Here is a 16,636-nt window from a genome sequence, read left to right on the forward strand (position 1 = left end):
TCGCCTGTCTGTCTAGGAATAGATCTCTGGGATTTTGCACAACCATCTATGGCATAGTGCTAATATGATAACATTTTAAAATATGATTCTGGCAGCACATCTAGTCACACAGTGTTTGTGTTCTGTCGAAAAGGAAAATAATGATGATGAGTTTAAGTTTATTTAGTACTTTACAAACAACATTTCCTCTTTTTAAGATGAGAAGAGCAGGGGCGGCTAGGTGGCGCAGTGGAGAAAGCACCGATCCTGGATTCAGGAGGACCTGAGTTCAAATCTAGACTCAGACACTTGACACTAGCTGTGTGACCCTGGGCAAGTCACTTAACCCTCATTGCCCCACCAAAAAAAAAAAAAAGCAAAATGAGAAGAGCAACGATGATTATTCCTGTTTATAGATCAGGATGGAATGGCTTGCCCGTTTGGAAAGCTCAAAAATAACAGAACAGGGCTTAATCAGAGCCTTCTCATTACAAATCTTGCCCTCCATCCACTCTATGGAGTTGTCTCCCTAAAACAGAGAGAAAGACTAGTTCTTCCAAGGTGGAAAACCCTAGAAGGGACACTGCTGGGCTGGTGATGTGGAGGTGGAAGCTTGGACTCTTCTCCATCCACTCTTTTATCCTCCTAATTCAGCTTTACATTCAGTCGCTGATACTCTTCTCTAGCATCAGTCTTCCTTTGGTCACTATCCCAACCTATGATGCTGTTCCCACAAGTTCTTGTCTCCCCTGTCTTCCTCAGCAGAGGTTCTGTCTTCAGCTCCATCCCCTACTCCCAGTCAGTGGTCTTTAGGTACTTGCACCCACATTAAGCCTTTCCTGTCCTCCCCACTCCCAAGCCCCTCCCTCCCAGGCTAACTTGCCTTTATTTCTCTTTATTCTCTTTTTATGTGCTCAGTTTGTACTGACGTGTGCACTGACTGTCTTTGTCATTAGGGTATAAGCCCCTTGAGAGCAGCAATAGTTTGATTCTTTGCACTCTTAGCCTCAGCCTCTAGCTCTCTACTCCTTTTGGGGGGGGGGTAAATTTTATTTTATTATTTTCCACTTATATATTACATATAAAAATAGTTTTCAACATTTGTTTACACTGGATTTTTAGTTCCAAATTTTTCTTTTCTCCCCCCTACCTCCCTTCCCTCCCTCCACCCCAAGACGGAAAGCAGTCTGATATATAGGTTGTATATATACAGTCACATCAAACATATTTCTACATTAGTTGTCTTGTGAAAGAAGAATCAGAGCACAAAGAAAAACCCTCAAACAAGAAGGGAACAAAAAACAGTCCAAAAGTAGAAATAATATGATTCAATCTGCATTCATAATTCATGGTTCTTTTTTCTGGATGTTGAGAATATTTTCTATCATGAGTTCTTTGAAACTCTTTTGGACTGTTGCATTGCTGAGAAGAGTCAAGTCTAACCCCATTGTTCATCACACAGTGTTGCTGTTACTGTGTACAATGTTCTCCTGGCTCTGCTCCTCTCGCTCATCATCAGTTCATGCAAGTCCTTCCAGGTTTCTCTGAGCTCCTCCTGCTCATCGTTTCTTACAGCACAATAGAATTCCATTACATTCATCTACCACAACTTGTCCAGCCATTCCCCTATTGATGGGCATCCCCTCGATTTCCCATTCCCTGCCCCCACAAAGAGTAGTTCTCTACTCCTGAGCACAGCCCACGTTGGCTTTCCTGGTTTCCAGAGTTTGTTGAAGCACCAGGTGCTCTAAAACTCTGAATATCACTTAACTGTGGGAGTTTCTACCTGCATATACCCAGTAGACTTTTATCTGTCTTTCTGTTCACAAGAAGTCTCTGTTAACTGATACTTAACCTTCCTTAAGCACCTACTAAATAATAAGCCCTGGATATGTGAGGAAAACTGAAAGAAGGTGTGTTGGGGGGGAGGGGGACCCAGTCTCTGCTCTGAAAGAGCTCTTAGTCTAAAGGGAAAGACGCAACCTACAGGAGAGGCCAGGAGGCGAAGATGAAGAGACACATTGGATCTCAGTTTCTTCATTTCTAAAGTAGAGGAGTTTGAAGTAGGTGATCTTCAGGTCATTTCCTGATCTAAAAGTCTGTGATTTTGGAGTATGCCTGGAGAACTGAAGATGAACTCCATCTCCCTCTCAAATGTTACCCTTACAAATAGATTGTTAGTGCCAGCGTTGGAGACGTCAATTAGGTTAGATTTCTTATCTGCTAGTAATATTTTTTCTCTCAGATTTTTGGGCCATTCCTTATGTGAGGTATGTTCACCTTGGAATAACCTTGAGCCTTGCCCAATTTCTACAAACTATAATTATGCCCTTTGGTGTTTTATTTAGCATGAATTTCCCATCTCTTACCAAGTAGATTGGGGGGGGGGGTGCCATAGTGCACAGAGCTCTGGGCCTGGAGTCAGGAAAACGAATTCAAATGTGCCCTCAGATATTTGCTGTGTTCCCCTGTCCCAGTCACTTTACCTCACTTTCTATAGCTGTGAAATAGGGTTCCGCATCCACCTTACAGGGGTGTTGGGAGGATCGCATGAATTAATAGTTGTAAAGCACCTGACCAAACATTTAAGAAAACTAGTGGGAACTTGTTTACTATCCATGTGAACAATGAATTTCCTGAAGTGGGTATGTGCATGTATTTTAATTCACACTCTTTGAAGTTGTAATTATGTAAAATATGATCATTGTTTCTAGCCCAATAGAAATAGTCCGTGTGAATTCAAATAAGGGGACCATTTTCAGGGATTCATTATTTGCACTAACCTGGACCCCACTCTCCTTATTTTCCAAGTAGTTTTAAACTACACTTCAATACTTTAAGTATTAATTTAATTAATTAATTAAAGTATTAAGTTTAATACTTTAAGTATTGCTGCTTTATATAAATAATAAAACTTGACTTTGTTGATCCTCCCCTTTATTCCACATAAGAAGGTAAGAAAATTAGTTTTGAGACTTTAGTATGCATTATCAGAGAAGTCTTTAATATTGCTAGCCAGAAGCTGCCCTTTTAATTCAGTCATACTATCCAGAAGTCTGATTTTTTTGCCTCACTAAATTATATTCCTTTACTCAAACCCAACTTTCTTACAAAAGCAGATACTGTAAAGCTATGTAAACAGTGGTTTTCAGATGATGTATTTGTAGAAGTGCTCATCAACATACAGTTCTCTAAAAACATGTCCTTAGGGACCTAACTCACCAGTTAACTCCTATGGCTTAGTGGAATAGGCTTGAAATTTCCACAGTGAATTTTGGTAACGTCACACAGAAAAGCAGAACCGATAGGCCCCTCAAACCCAGCTTCTCTCTGTTCTATCCAGCGCAGTATCAGTACAAATAGTGGTTTTGGACAAGAAAAAGGGCTTTTTATGTACGTAAGTAGAAGTCATGTACATAATAATTATGTAAATAAATTTAAAAACTTGAGTGCTACTATTCTGTTTTTAACAAAGACAATATCTAGTTTCTCTGCTGTTCTCGTAGGCTGAAGCAGTTCAGTACTTCAGTGGATATGGGAACTCACTGATGGGAATATCTCCTCATTTGTGCATATTGTACCCCCTCAATACCTCATCCTGGGCAGTTTTTGTCCATGTTCTCCCATAGGTTCTATACTAAGGATCTGTCCAATGTGCTCAAGGCTTTCCTCTTCTTTTTACCTTTCCCCAGTCCCTCTGCAACCCCTGGAGCTGTCGTCTTTTATGTACCCTTCACTCCCATGGCATGACTGATCCACCTCTTTTCTGATCATACATTTTCTTCATTTATTTCCCTTGTATTACTGTTGCACATAGGGCATCATTGGAAATATTCTGCAGCTTGTGTGTACCATCCAGGAGTCTTTCTATTGCTTTTTGGATTGTCCCTAGCTATGATTCTTAGAGATTCCAAGATTCACCACCCTATAAAGTCACTAGGAGAACACGTGTGTCTAGGTGGTTTGTACTTAGAATCAGTTTGGGATCCTTGAAAGCACTTGCCCATTTACTAACTTGCAACCCAATACACTCAGCCACCTCTTCAGCTGTTGGCACAATTCATTGTACATCTGTAGTAGTTTTTCCAGACCATTTACTTCCTGAAAAAGAGTGAGGTCATTCCCCTGTGAACTTCCTTTTTTCTCCTTCTCTTCATCTGAAAACCCCTTGACTTCATACCCACTTTCTTGTCCTTTGGCTCAGTATAACGAGATAATGCTAGAGCTGCAATCAGGAAGAACAACTCATTCATGGAAATGTTGAGTAGTACAGTGTCGATCACAGTTAGATGGGTGAGTCCACTAGAAATCTGCCATCTTGACACTGAACCTTTAACAATTACTCTTTGCAGGCAGCCATACAGCCGGTTCTGAATACTTCTGAGTTGTGTTGTCCCCTAGTCCTTATCTCTTTGTCTTCTCCACAAGAGTATTCTGAACCACCATAAAAAAAACTTGGCTGAAATCGAGTTAAGCTCAATTCTCAGCACTCTTTTCATCTGCTCTTTTAGTAATCTCCTCAAAAAAGGAAATGAGGTGAGTCTGGCCTGACCTGTTCTGGAGGAAACCGTGCTGCTTCTGTGGCATGGCAGCCACCCCATCTAGATATAGGCCAACGAGCCCTCTCATGATCCAACCCAGAAGCCCCTGGGGAAGTGAGGTCATCATCCTTGTTGACCTGTACTTTGCAGGTTCTGGTTTTTTCTGTCTTTTGAAAATTAGGAGTTTTCCCTCCTCCATCCTCACAGTGCCTCTCCTCTCTTCATAGTGTTTCATGCATCATTGTCAGTATATCAGCAGCTGGCAGCTCTTACAGGACACACGGATCTGCTTTCTCTGGACCAGGTCATCAGAACTCACTGAGAGCAGCTTCTTGTCCGCCTCTCATCACATGACTGATCTTGGATACTCATTCCCTCTTAGTCACTTTTGTTCTCTCATTTCCAGTACAAAACTCTGTTTATGGAGAAAACAGAAATAAAGCAAGAATTGAGCATCTCTGCTTCCTCTGTTGTAAGTGATCCTCCTCTCTTCCATCCCTGCCAAGGTCCTGTCCCTTCTTTGACCTTCCTTCTCCTAGCAGAGGTAGAGTAAGCATGGCAGTGATGATAATGATAACCCTGTTTGTTGGTCATTCTTAGCATCCCTCTCAGCCTCCGTTCATTCTGGCTTTCATGTTTCTGACTCGATTGTTACAAGACTGCACCACCATCGCATTTGTTCTCCATTACCTGGCCTTGCAGTCTTCATTCTATAGTCTTTCCAATATCCCTGGCAAATAGCTCAGCAATCTCATCTTCCAGTTTTTAGTACAAAGATCATCCACTCCAGATGATGTGAATTCATCAAGTAGTGAGGTGTTCTCTTGTGTTATCAACTCTTTTTAGACATATTTGCTATTTTTCAAGATCCTTCACATAGGCAGAGAAAACAGAAGCAAACCATTAAGCACTTGTCTGTTCTAGTGACCCCAGGTGTGGTCCTTTCCCTTCTCTCATTGTTTTTTTCTGAATAGAGCTAACACATTCCTTTTCTTTGTCCTTAGTTTTCCTTGTCGTTCTGGCCCTGTGGACACTATCCTCATGGGTTGCTGCTTCGTGTTTATGTTCTTCCTCCATCCTACAAATTGACTTCTGTCTTCTATACAAATCTTATCAAATTTCAGGTGGATTTATGAGCTTCCTGTGCATCCACATCGGTTTCTTTAGAAACCTTTTCCTTTTTCTGTCTTCAGAATTGTATTTTTTAGTATCTCCCATACTTTCTGGACCTTCTGCAATTCCTGGAAGAGTTTTATTCCACAAGATCTCACCTACTCTTCTGTTGAATGCTTTGAAATTTACTCTCCCGATATATGAGGTATGGGTTAGACATCTTAGATTTCCTCTCCTTGTGTATCATAAGCTATAGGTGTGAACAGTCGCTTCATGCCAAGGTTCCCATCATTTCCAACCCAGCAATAGGAAGGACCTTGTTGGTAGATTTAAAATCTAGAAGAGAACTTCCCTATGTAGGTTCCCTCCCCTTTTTAAATGTAATCAAATTCTAATTTTTACAAGAAATTATACTATTCACAAATAGTCAAAAGTAGCCTTCTGTGTTTAACTATTTGATTTACTAATTTAATAATATTATTTAATAATTAACTTTTTCAGAAAATGTTTCCTAGTAAGCTAGTCCATAATTCATATTGTCCCATTAAAAAGTTACATTTCTTAAAATTCATTTTTTAAAAATGATTCCTCAGGGAAAGAAGATTTTACAAGAAATTTCAGAGCAGAATTGATTTTGGTGTGTGTTAATGCAGACAATCTGCCCAGTGTTAAAATGTTAAAGGGAAAAAAACAACACAAGCTGCCATGTTCGTGTGATCACACCAAAATAGCAGCTTGTATTTATATTTTCACTCTCCTAGAGGTGGACTGCAGGCGCACATGAGTGAGGGGGAGGGCTTTGTGTTGTGTTGCGATTTTGTTTAATGCAGACAAAGTACACGCTTGTGCATGCACAACCAGCCCTCACATATGCACTCGTTCACAGCCTGGAAAGTGAAAACTACAACACAAGCCGCTCTCTTTAAGAGTTGTCAGCAATGTGTGCCTGTGCGTGTGTCTGTGTGTGCGTGTGTGCGCGCACATACGTGTGTGTGTGCACGTGTGTGTGCATGTGTGTGTATGTTTTTCTTAAATATTAAAGAGGGGGAAAACAGATTTTCAGTAAGGCAAGAAACAATTCTTCTATCAAGTGGCTCATAGCCCTCCCCCATTGACAGTATTTAAGGTAAAATTCAATATTTAGCCAACTACTGTGGTTGCAAGGATTTAAAATGTATATGTTCTCATTTCCTATTTTTGCTTCATGTTTTTCTTTCTCTGTGACATCTTAGCTTTGTAGATCTTCTGTGTTTCACTGAGTTTTTTACTTTAAAACTTGGAATCCTCTTTACTGCAAAAGACATTTTCTTTCTCTAGCCAAGTCAGACTGTGGATGCATTTTTCAAAAGGGCAGATAGTGGTAGTCCTTTGATTAGCATGTTGGGTAGCCCTTCCTTCGGCATCTAAGGAGCAGTAGGAGGAGGACACTGCTTGGCAGGAACTTTGTCATCCTGATCTTCTCAGCAATAGGATTGTTTCCAACCCTCTGAAAGCCAATCTGTTTTCACTAAGCCAGCTTGTAGCCACTCATCATGATTGGGTATTCAGATATTACTGCTGATAGTTAAAAATAAAGTGTAGTTGGTGCACTAGCATTATGAAATCACTCCCTAAAATCCCCAAAAGGTCCAGGCCTTCTCATCTAGGTTTAAATTCAGGATGTTAGTCCTCATCAAAAGTTTCAGGAACACAAAAACACCAAGGTTGTGCTGCAGGAGAATCGCAGGTACGCAAACCTGGGAAATCCTCATTTCCGGTCGTTGCCCAATCTTGAGTTCAGCATGTCCTACCGACTTCAAAATAACGGGTATTAATAGGTTTATTATTAGATAATGATTGAATTTTTCGCATTAGCAAAGACCTTGGAGGTGATCTGGCTTCACCTTCTTATTGATTAGATGGTGGAACTAAACCCGGGGAGAGCCCTGCAACCTTGTGAGGTAGCTAACCCGGCACTGGAGCCCACAGCTACTGACCCCAGCCAGTGGTTTCCCCCACATTATGCCCTTGTGATATTGTTCTCCTGATAGAGATGTAGAGAGACGAGATAGACATATAGGAAGGGAGGGAGGGAGGAAGGGAGGGAAGAAGAGCTACAGCAGCCCTATCTACTTTATCATTCAAGCCTTTGGTTTTCCTTTTTCCTCTGTAAAATAGATAAAGGAGACAGATTGACATACCACTGATTTTCAATGTTTTATAAATATTTAATCTTGAACATTTGCATCGACCAGTTTCAAAATTTCAGTTTTCAGATGTTTTAATGTTTTAAGTTTTAGTTGTTTTAAGTAAAGGAAGATCATTATTTATTGTTCAAGGCCTTCAATGCTCCCTTGTCCTATTGCACTATTAAAAACTCTCACCAAGGACTTTTTTTTTTCTCATGGGATAGCTTACTGAACACTAACATCTTCACTGATTCATCTGGGTCAGGTGCTTTGTCTGTTTTAATACTCCTAATTACCTAATTATGTACCATAATGCACTGACAAAGCTTTTGATCATTTCAGTTTTTTATTAACCCCTTTGTTTCCTAGAAAATAGCTCCACTTGTTATATTGTCCAAAAAACAACAACAACAAAACAAAAGAAAAAAAATACATAGCTACCACACTAGCTCTGGCTTCTATCATGTAGTTTCTTAATCTCCTGGCTTCTGGTCAACAAGCATTTATTAAGCACTTACTGTGTACCAACCAGAGGCACTGTGTTAAGAATTGAAGATGCAATACAAGCAACAAGAAAAGCTTATTTTTTGGCCTCAGAGTGCTTACATTCTAATGGGAGAAGATAACATATAAAGCTGAAAGAGGTCAGGGGACATGGGGGCTTTTGTTGTTCTTCATTTGTTGTTATGTCTGACTCTTTATGAATCCAATGGATCACTGCCCACCAGGCCCTTCTGTCCTCTACTATCTCCCAGAGTCTGTCCAAGCTCATATTCATTGCTTCCATGACACTATCTATCCATCTCATCCTCTGCTATTCCCTTCTTCTTTTGCCTTCAATCTTTCACAACATCAGGGTTTTTTCCAGTGAGTCCTGTTTTCTCTTTATGTGGTCACAGTATTTCAGCTTCATATTTTATTCTTCCAATGAATATTCTGAAATAATTTCTATAAGTATTGACGGATTTGGATCTCCTTGCTTTCAGAAGTCTTCTCCGGCTCCACAATCCAAAAGCATCAATACTTTAGTACTCAGGTTTTCCTTAAAGTCCAACTCTCACAGCCATACATTACTACTGGAAAAATTGTAACTTTGACTATATGTACCTTTGTCAGCAAGGTGTTGTCTCTGCGTTTTTTTGTACGCTGTCCAGATTTGCCATAGCTTTCCTTCCAAGGAGCAAGCATCTTTTAATTTCATGGCTAGAGTCACCATCTATAGTGATCTTTGAACCCAAGGATATAAAATCTAACAAAGCTTCTATTCATTCTCCTTCTATTTTCCAGGAAGGACCAGTTGCCAAGATCAATATTTTTTTTTTGTTGGGTGTTTTTTTTTTGGGGGGGTGGGGTTGAGGCAATTGGGGTTAAGTGACTTGCTCAGGGTCACACAGCTAGTAACTGTTAAGTGTCTGAGGCCGGATTTGAACTCAGGTCTTCCTGAATCCAGGGCCCGTGCTCTATCCACTGCGCCACCTAGCTGCCCCGATCAATATTTTTTTAAGTCAGCTTTTACCATCTCCTCTTTTACCCTTATCAAAAGGCTTTTGTAATTTTTATTCACTTTCTGCCCTGAGAGTAGTATTGTCTGTATGTCTGAGATTGTTTTTGTGTTTTGGTTTGGTTTGGTTTGGTTTTTTGCGGGGCAGTGAGGGTTAATGACTTGCCTAGGGTCACACAGCTAGGAAGTGTCAAATGTCTGAGGTCATCTTTGAACTCAGGCCCTCATGAATCCAGGACCAGTGCTTTATCCACTGAGCCACCTATTAAATAAGTGTTTGGTGTTCTTACAAGTTAGTTTGTTTTTTTGTTTTGAGATTGTTAATACTTATCCTAGCAACTTTAATTCTAGCTTTTGATTTCTGCAGACTGGCATTTCGCATGGTGTACTTTGAATATAAGTTAAATAAAAAGGCGACTATATCCAGCCTTGTCATACTCCTTTCCCAATTTTAAACCAATCGGTTATTTCATGTTTGGTTCTAATTGTTGCTTCTTGACCCACTGACATGTCCCTCAGGAGGTAAATAAGAAAATCTGGTATTTCTACCTCTTTGAGGACTCACCATATTTTGTTGTGATCCATACAGTCAGAGGCTTTGGTGTAGTCAGTGAAACAGAAGTAAATGTGTTGGGGTTTTTTTGTTTTTGTTTTTTTTCTGTACCTCCCCCGCTTTCTCCATAATGCAGCAAATGTTGGCAATTTGGTCTCTGCATTTTTGAAAACCAGCCTGCTCTTTTGGTAATTCTTGGTTCACATACTGCTGAAGCCTCGGTTGCAGAATCTTAACCATAACTTTGCTGGTGTGTGAAATGAACACAATTGTCCAATAATTTAAGCATTCCTTGGCATTGCCCTTCTTTAGGACTGGGACATGAACTGATCTTTTCCAATCCAGTGGCCACTGCTGAGTTTTCCAAATTTGCTGGCATATTGAATGCAGCACTTTAACAACATAACTTCTAGCATTTTGAATAGCTCATCTGGAATTCCGTCACCTCCACTATGTTAACAATGCTTCCTACAGCCCACTTGACATCATTCTCCAGGACGTCTGGTTCTAGATCAGTGACCACATCATCAGAGTTATTGTTGATGTTAAGATCTTTCTTGTATGTTCTTCTGTATATTTTTACTACTTCTCAATCTCTTCTGCTTCTGTTTTCTCTACCATTTTTTCATGAACTGTTCCTTTGATATCTTCTAATTTTCTTCAAGAGATCTATCTTTCCCATTCTGTTCTTTTCTTCTGTTACTTTGCATTGCTCATTTAAGAAAACCTTACCTCTTCTTGCTTTCCTTTATTCAGTTAGGTATATCTTTCCCTTTTACTTTCTATCTTTCCTCAGCTATTTGTAAAGATTCATCAGTTAGCCTTTTTGCCTTCTCGCTCTTCTTTTTCTTGGGGATGTTTTTTGTTGCTGCTTCCTGTACACTACTGCAAATCTTTATCCATAGTTCTCCCGCCATTCTCTCTACCGAGTCTCATCTATTAATTGCCTCCACTTCATATTCGTAAGTGATGTTATTTAGCTCATACCTATATGGTCTGTTAGTTTTCCCTACTTTCTTCAATTTAAGTTTAAGTTTTGCAATAAGAAGCTCATTATCTAAGCCGCAGTCAGCTCCAGGTCTTGTTTTAATTGACTGTATAGAGCTTTTCCACCTTTGGTTGAAAAGCATATAATCAATCTGGTTTCAGTATTCAGTGGTGTCCGTATGTAAGGCCGCCTTTTGGGTTGTATGGCCACGAGTCATCTTAACAAAACTCTATTAGTCTCTTCTTTGCTTCATTTTGTATACCAAGGCCAAGCTTGCCTGTTATTCCAGCTATCTTTTTATTTCCTTCTTCAGTATTCCAATCTGATTTGATAATCATGAAATCTTTTTTGGTGTTATGTCTAGAAGATTTTTAGGTCTTCATAGAACTGATCAGCTTTGGCCTTTTTGGTACCAATGGTTGGAGCATAGACTGGTATTACTCATATTTTGAATGGATTCAAACAGATATCATTCTGTCATGTCTGAGATTCTTGCCCACAGTGGTATATGTAATGATCACCTAAATTAAATTCACCCAATCCACCCAAAGTTCACTGACACAGAAGATGTTGATGTTCAAAGTTTGCATATCCTGTTTGACCACATGCAGCTCGGCTTGGTTCATAGACCTTACATTCTAGCTTCCTGTGCGATGTTGATCTTTGCAGCATTGGACTTTTCTTTCATGACCAGACACATCCATAGCTGAACTTCCCTTCCCTTTGGCCCAGCCACATCATTCTTTCTGGAGTTATTTATAGCTGTCTTCTGCTCTTCCCCAGTAGCAAGTTGGATACCTTCTAACCTGAGGGGCTCATCTTCCAGTGTCATATCTTTTATCATTTCAATACTCTCCAGGGGCTTTCTTGGTTTGCCATTTCCTTCTCCAGTGGAACACATTTTGTCTGAACTCTCTACCATGACCTGATCGTTTTGAGTAACCCTGCACAGCATAGTTCATAGTTTCGTGGAGCTACAAAAGCTGCTCCACCACAACAAGGCAGTGATCCAGGAGGAGTATATATGATGGCTGAATCCTAAGAATTAAAGATGGCTTACCTAGGTCCTTCCCCAAAACAGAGGTTCCCCAAAGAACTCACTCATGGGAGAAGAGACCTGCAAGCACTGAGGCAGAAGGCAGCTGAGGCATGATGGCTAAGAGAATAGTGGATGGATCATCTGGGCCTTTCCCCAAGAGGAAGATTCCAGAAATAACCCACCATCAAAAGGGACTGGAAGTAGTCTTCCAGCCTCCCCACTGTCTAATGCCTTTGCCATACCATCAGTCACCAAGCACTTATTAAGCACCTCCTGTGTTCCAGACACTGTGCTAAGTGCCCAGGAAACAAAGAAAGGCAAAAACAGCCCCTACTGAGGAAGCTCACTTTCTAAGAAGGCCGACGATATGCAAGGTAGACACAGAATAAATAGTAAATCATCCGCAGGGAATCAGGAAAGGAAAGGCTAAGACTAGAAGGAGGCCAGGGAAGGCAGGGAGAGGAGATGAGTAGGAAGAGCAGTATAGATGTGGGAGGGAAGCCAATGAAAATGCATCGTGTCAGGGTAGGACCGGCAGCAAAACCCGTGTTGTTGAATCTCAGAATCCATGCAGGGGGATGAAGACTAAGAAGACTGGAAAGGATGGTAGGGCCCAGATCATGAAGCCAAACAGGATTTTTTTTATATTTGATGCTGGAGATAATAAGGAACCACTAGAGTTTATTGAGCAAACCACATTATCTCCTCTAACAATAACAACCAAATAATAATATTGCCAGGATTTAAATAACACGGGCTATGTTCCAAGCATCGTGTTAAGCTCTTCACACAAGAAATCTCACTTGCTGTCATTACCCCTGTTTTACAGATGAGGAACTGAGGCACACACAGCTCATAAGGGTCTATGGCAGATTGGAAGTCAGTGCTTCTGGCCCCTAAGCCCAGCACTCGATCCGCGGGGCCCCCCAGCTGTCTTTGTAGCTACTCTGAGGCTAGACTGGAATAGGGAGAGCCTGGACTAAGGGCTACCAACCAGCAGGCCATTGCACCAGTCCATGGGTGTGGTGATTAGGGACTGCCTGAGGCCAAGATGACACTGTGGTTGTGAGCCTGCGTGTCAGGAAGGTTGGTGGCACGCTCTGCAATAATAGCACAGTTAGGAAGAGGGGTGAGACTTGGAGAGAAAGATGAGTTCAGTTTTCATATGTGGGTATAGGGTCTGTATGGGCATCCGGTTTGAGATGTCCAAGAGACAGAGATGTGAGAGGGAGATCAGGGGAGTGCTTAGGACCGGAAAAACATCTGAAGATCATCTACATGGGAGTGATAATGTTGATGAGCTTGCCAAGTACAGTCATATAGAAGGCAAAGAGAAGAGGATCTAGGACAGACCTCTTGGGGACACCCATCATCATTACCCGGCGTGACTTGGACAAAGGGGCAGCAAAGGAGACTGAGGAGTGTTCATATAGCTAGACAGACAGCCAGGAGAAGCAAAGTGTCTTAGATGACCAGCAGGGTCAAAAGCTTCAGAGAAGTCAGGAAGGGATGAGAATTGAGAAAAGGCCTTTAGATATGGCAAGAGAACAGTGATGACTTTGGAAAGAACCTTTTCAGTTGAATGATATAATCGGAAGCCAGACTGTAGAAAGTTCAGAAGAGAGGGAGAGGAAAGGAAGTGGGAGACACTCGACAGAGGGCTTTTCAAAGAGCATAGCCACAAGAGGGGAGTGAGATGGAGGATGATACCTAGTGAAGATGGAGGGATCAGGTGAGGCTTTTGTTTTTTAAAAGGATGGGGAGTCTTGGCCATGATTTTAGATAGCAGGGAAATAGTCAGTAGACAGTGAGAGAGATTGATAAAGGGCACCGATCTGCTACTGAAGAAGATGGGATAGAATGGGATTATGCATCCACATAGAGGTGTTTGCCTTGCCAAGGAGAAGATAGTGGAGGAAAACATCTGTGTGATGTGAAATGAGGACAAAAGGAGAAAGGGAGTTCTCAGGGAATGACCTCAATTTTTTCTCAGTAAAATAGGAGGCCAGGTTCTTCAGCTGAGCGGGTTAGAGTAGGGGTATCTGTGGGAAGTTCGAAAAGGGATGAAAAGTTTTGGGAAAGCTGCTGTAGTGAGTGGAATTTTAAATTGATTAGAGGATTACCTTGCTACAAGAGGGCCTAATCGAGATGATAGAACGTAAATTCCTAGTGGCATGGTTTCATGATTTTGTGCATTTGCCAAATCTTCCTCAAGCCTTGGCCTGACCACGTTACTCTCTTGCTCAAAAATATTTGTTGTCTTTTGGCTTTCACAATCCCATCCCAATTTTCCAATTTACCTTTTACATATTGCCCCCCTTCAGAAACAATACTTTCCTGCTGGATTAACCTACCAGCTTTTGCCCCACCTGGCATTCTGTCTCCTTTCTGCAGACAGTTGCACTTACTGCCTTGCCATAGTTCCCTGTCCCCAACAAAAGCATAAAATGAATCGGGACCTTAACTTTACCTCTTAGAGTCCTTATCTCATGGGAAGCCTTCCCTTATTTCTTATTAACGTTCAAATCCCTTCTACCCAGGTTTTAGGTGTTTTTTTAAACACTCTCTAAAAATGTGATAAATTTGGTCAAATATCAGACAACTCAAAATGCAACAGAAAATCTAATTTCTTCAATCAACCCAAAATCCCCAAACTCCTCTTAACTGTCTTTAGAAGAGTGTTTTAAGGGAAATCACCGACATTAGTTTCTCACGCCATTCAGCAATCCATCTGTAGTTATACTCTCTCTTATCAGCTCTCTCATTGTAACCTCTGATCAGATGCAGAACTTCTCATAAACATTTCAAGATGGAACGATTTTCTCCACTTCTGTCCTATATCGTTTTATTTTCCGTAGGTCTATGTGTGTGTGTGAGAGAAAGTATGAGAGAGAGATTTTTGCCTCCCTCTGTTTTACAGCACATAGTTTCTATTACACCCTGTTGAATAAATTGTGATTAAGACATAGCTACTGATTCATTCTTTAAGTATTTCTCTATCTAAATCTTCTTTGTCAAAAAACAAAAAACAGAAATACCATCCAGAAACAATCTGTTATTTCAACTTGAAATTGTGGTCTCAACATTGACTCCATCTGAGCATAACATTTTATTGATTTGTCCTACTTGGGAAAGCCATTGTGTGATTTATTTTTTTAAGGAAGGTTTATCTTTCCAATTTGGGGAAGGTAAGATAATGATCTAATTTGCTTCTCCTACATGTATGTGTGTGTATTGCATGTGTGTATATCCACACACATACATAGCATGTGAAAGAAAGAGCCTTAAAGCATATGGATGGCAGAAGGAATTAAAAAGGCACCATGATCTCAGACATTTGACACTTAATTAGCTGTGTGACCATGGGCAAGTCACTTAACCCTCATTGCCCCGCCAAAAAAAAATAAAAAAATTTTTAAAAGGCACCATGAGAAAATGGATATTATTGTATTAAGAATTACCACTTCATCTCCCTGATAACAGTTTTAACCTATGCATTTGAAGACAAAAAACATGATTACAAAATGTTTTTTTTTATATAGTAGGACATCTGTCTATCTATCTATCTACCTACCTACCTACCTACCTACCTAACTACGTACCTACCTACCTATATTTTTTCAAGATTCATTACCCAGTCTTTTTAATATACTCCTATACTTATTGGCTTTTACTTAAATACATTTCTTTGAATTATTTAGCACATCATATGATTAGAGCAGCTTCATGATATAGTGGGAAGAATACTCAAGTGGGAGTTAGGTTTTTGTTAAGTTGGACAAGTGGAAAGGGAAAGGAAGTGAATAAAGACTGATAAAGTCCTTACCACATGCCAGGACCTAAGTGCCCTTGCAAATATTATCTTCTTTGACAGGTCACCTAAGCTTCCTGTCCTTTATTTTTCTATCTAGAAAATGTGGGACTATAATCTGTAAGGTGCTCAATGTTAGGGTTCAGTGATTGCTTTTTCATCTTCTAAAGTAAGGCAGACTTCTTTGTAGTAGTTTAACATATATGTCTACCTTGTATGATTCTGTGGATTCCCCATTAGAATTTATAGGCAAATATTCCTCTTTAAAGAGTAAAGGGGCTTTTTTCTTCTAAAAAGGGAATACTGTGAGATTTTACAAATTGGCACTTCAACCCTGTAGAGCAGAATTGTGGATGGTGTGCTATTGCATTTAGATGAGGTACGCTATGGCTGCCTAATACACATTTTCAGTTGATTGGGTATTTGCTAAAAGTGGGTAATTTAAATTATCTACCTGCAATTTAATTCTGGTAGATCTCTAGTTTTTAATCTTGGAAGTGGTTAGTATGCATTTAAATGAAACCATGAATTGGTATGTAATATAATTTACATTTTTAGTGGATAGATATTAAACTCTTACTATATAGTTCATAGATATTTGTTGGCAGAAGTAAGTATGGTACTTTTTAGGACTTTCTCCCATTCTTGATTCTGATCTTGAGTACTACATAGAATTTTGTCAGGCAGTTGTTTGCATGGGAACTTTTCAGAGAATAACTTTAGAAGTCCTAACAAGTGATATTCAGGGGCTGGATGGTCCTGTTTTCCCATCCATTGGTCAGAACTGAAACTAACATGATGCTAGTTAGCAATATCTCCTTCATCTTTAAAAATGTTCATCTCACTATAGACCAAGGGGCATTTGTAGTGACACCTTCTCTTGCCTTGTCTATCCCTCAGTTACTACCTCATTTCTGCCACTATCACTAAACTTTTTCAGGTG

General features: G+C 40.3%; 1 protein-coding gene across 16 annotated transcripts in view; it reads left to right on the forward strand.

Annotated features, from left to right (window-relative positions):
* TBC1D5 (TBC1 domain family member 5) overlaps nucleotides 1-16,636 on the forward strand; it is a 611,040-nt gene that overhangs the window by 359,722 nt on the left and 234,682 nt on the right. The window lies entirely within an intron of this gene.

This window comes from Dromiciops gliroides, chromosome 5 (assembly GCF_019393635.1).
Source record: "Dromiciops gliroides isolate mDroGli1 chromosome 5, mDroGli1.pri, whole genome shotgun sequence".
Classification (NCBI taxonomy): domain Eukaryota; kingdom Metazoa; phylum Chordata; class Mammalia; order Microbiotheria; family Microbiotheriidae; genus Dromiciops; species Dromiciops gliroides.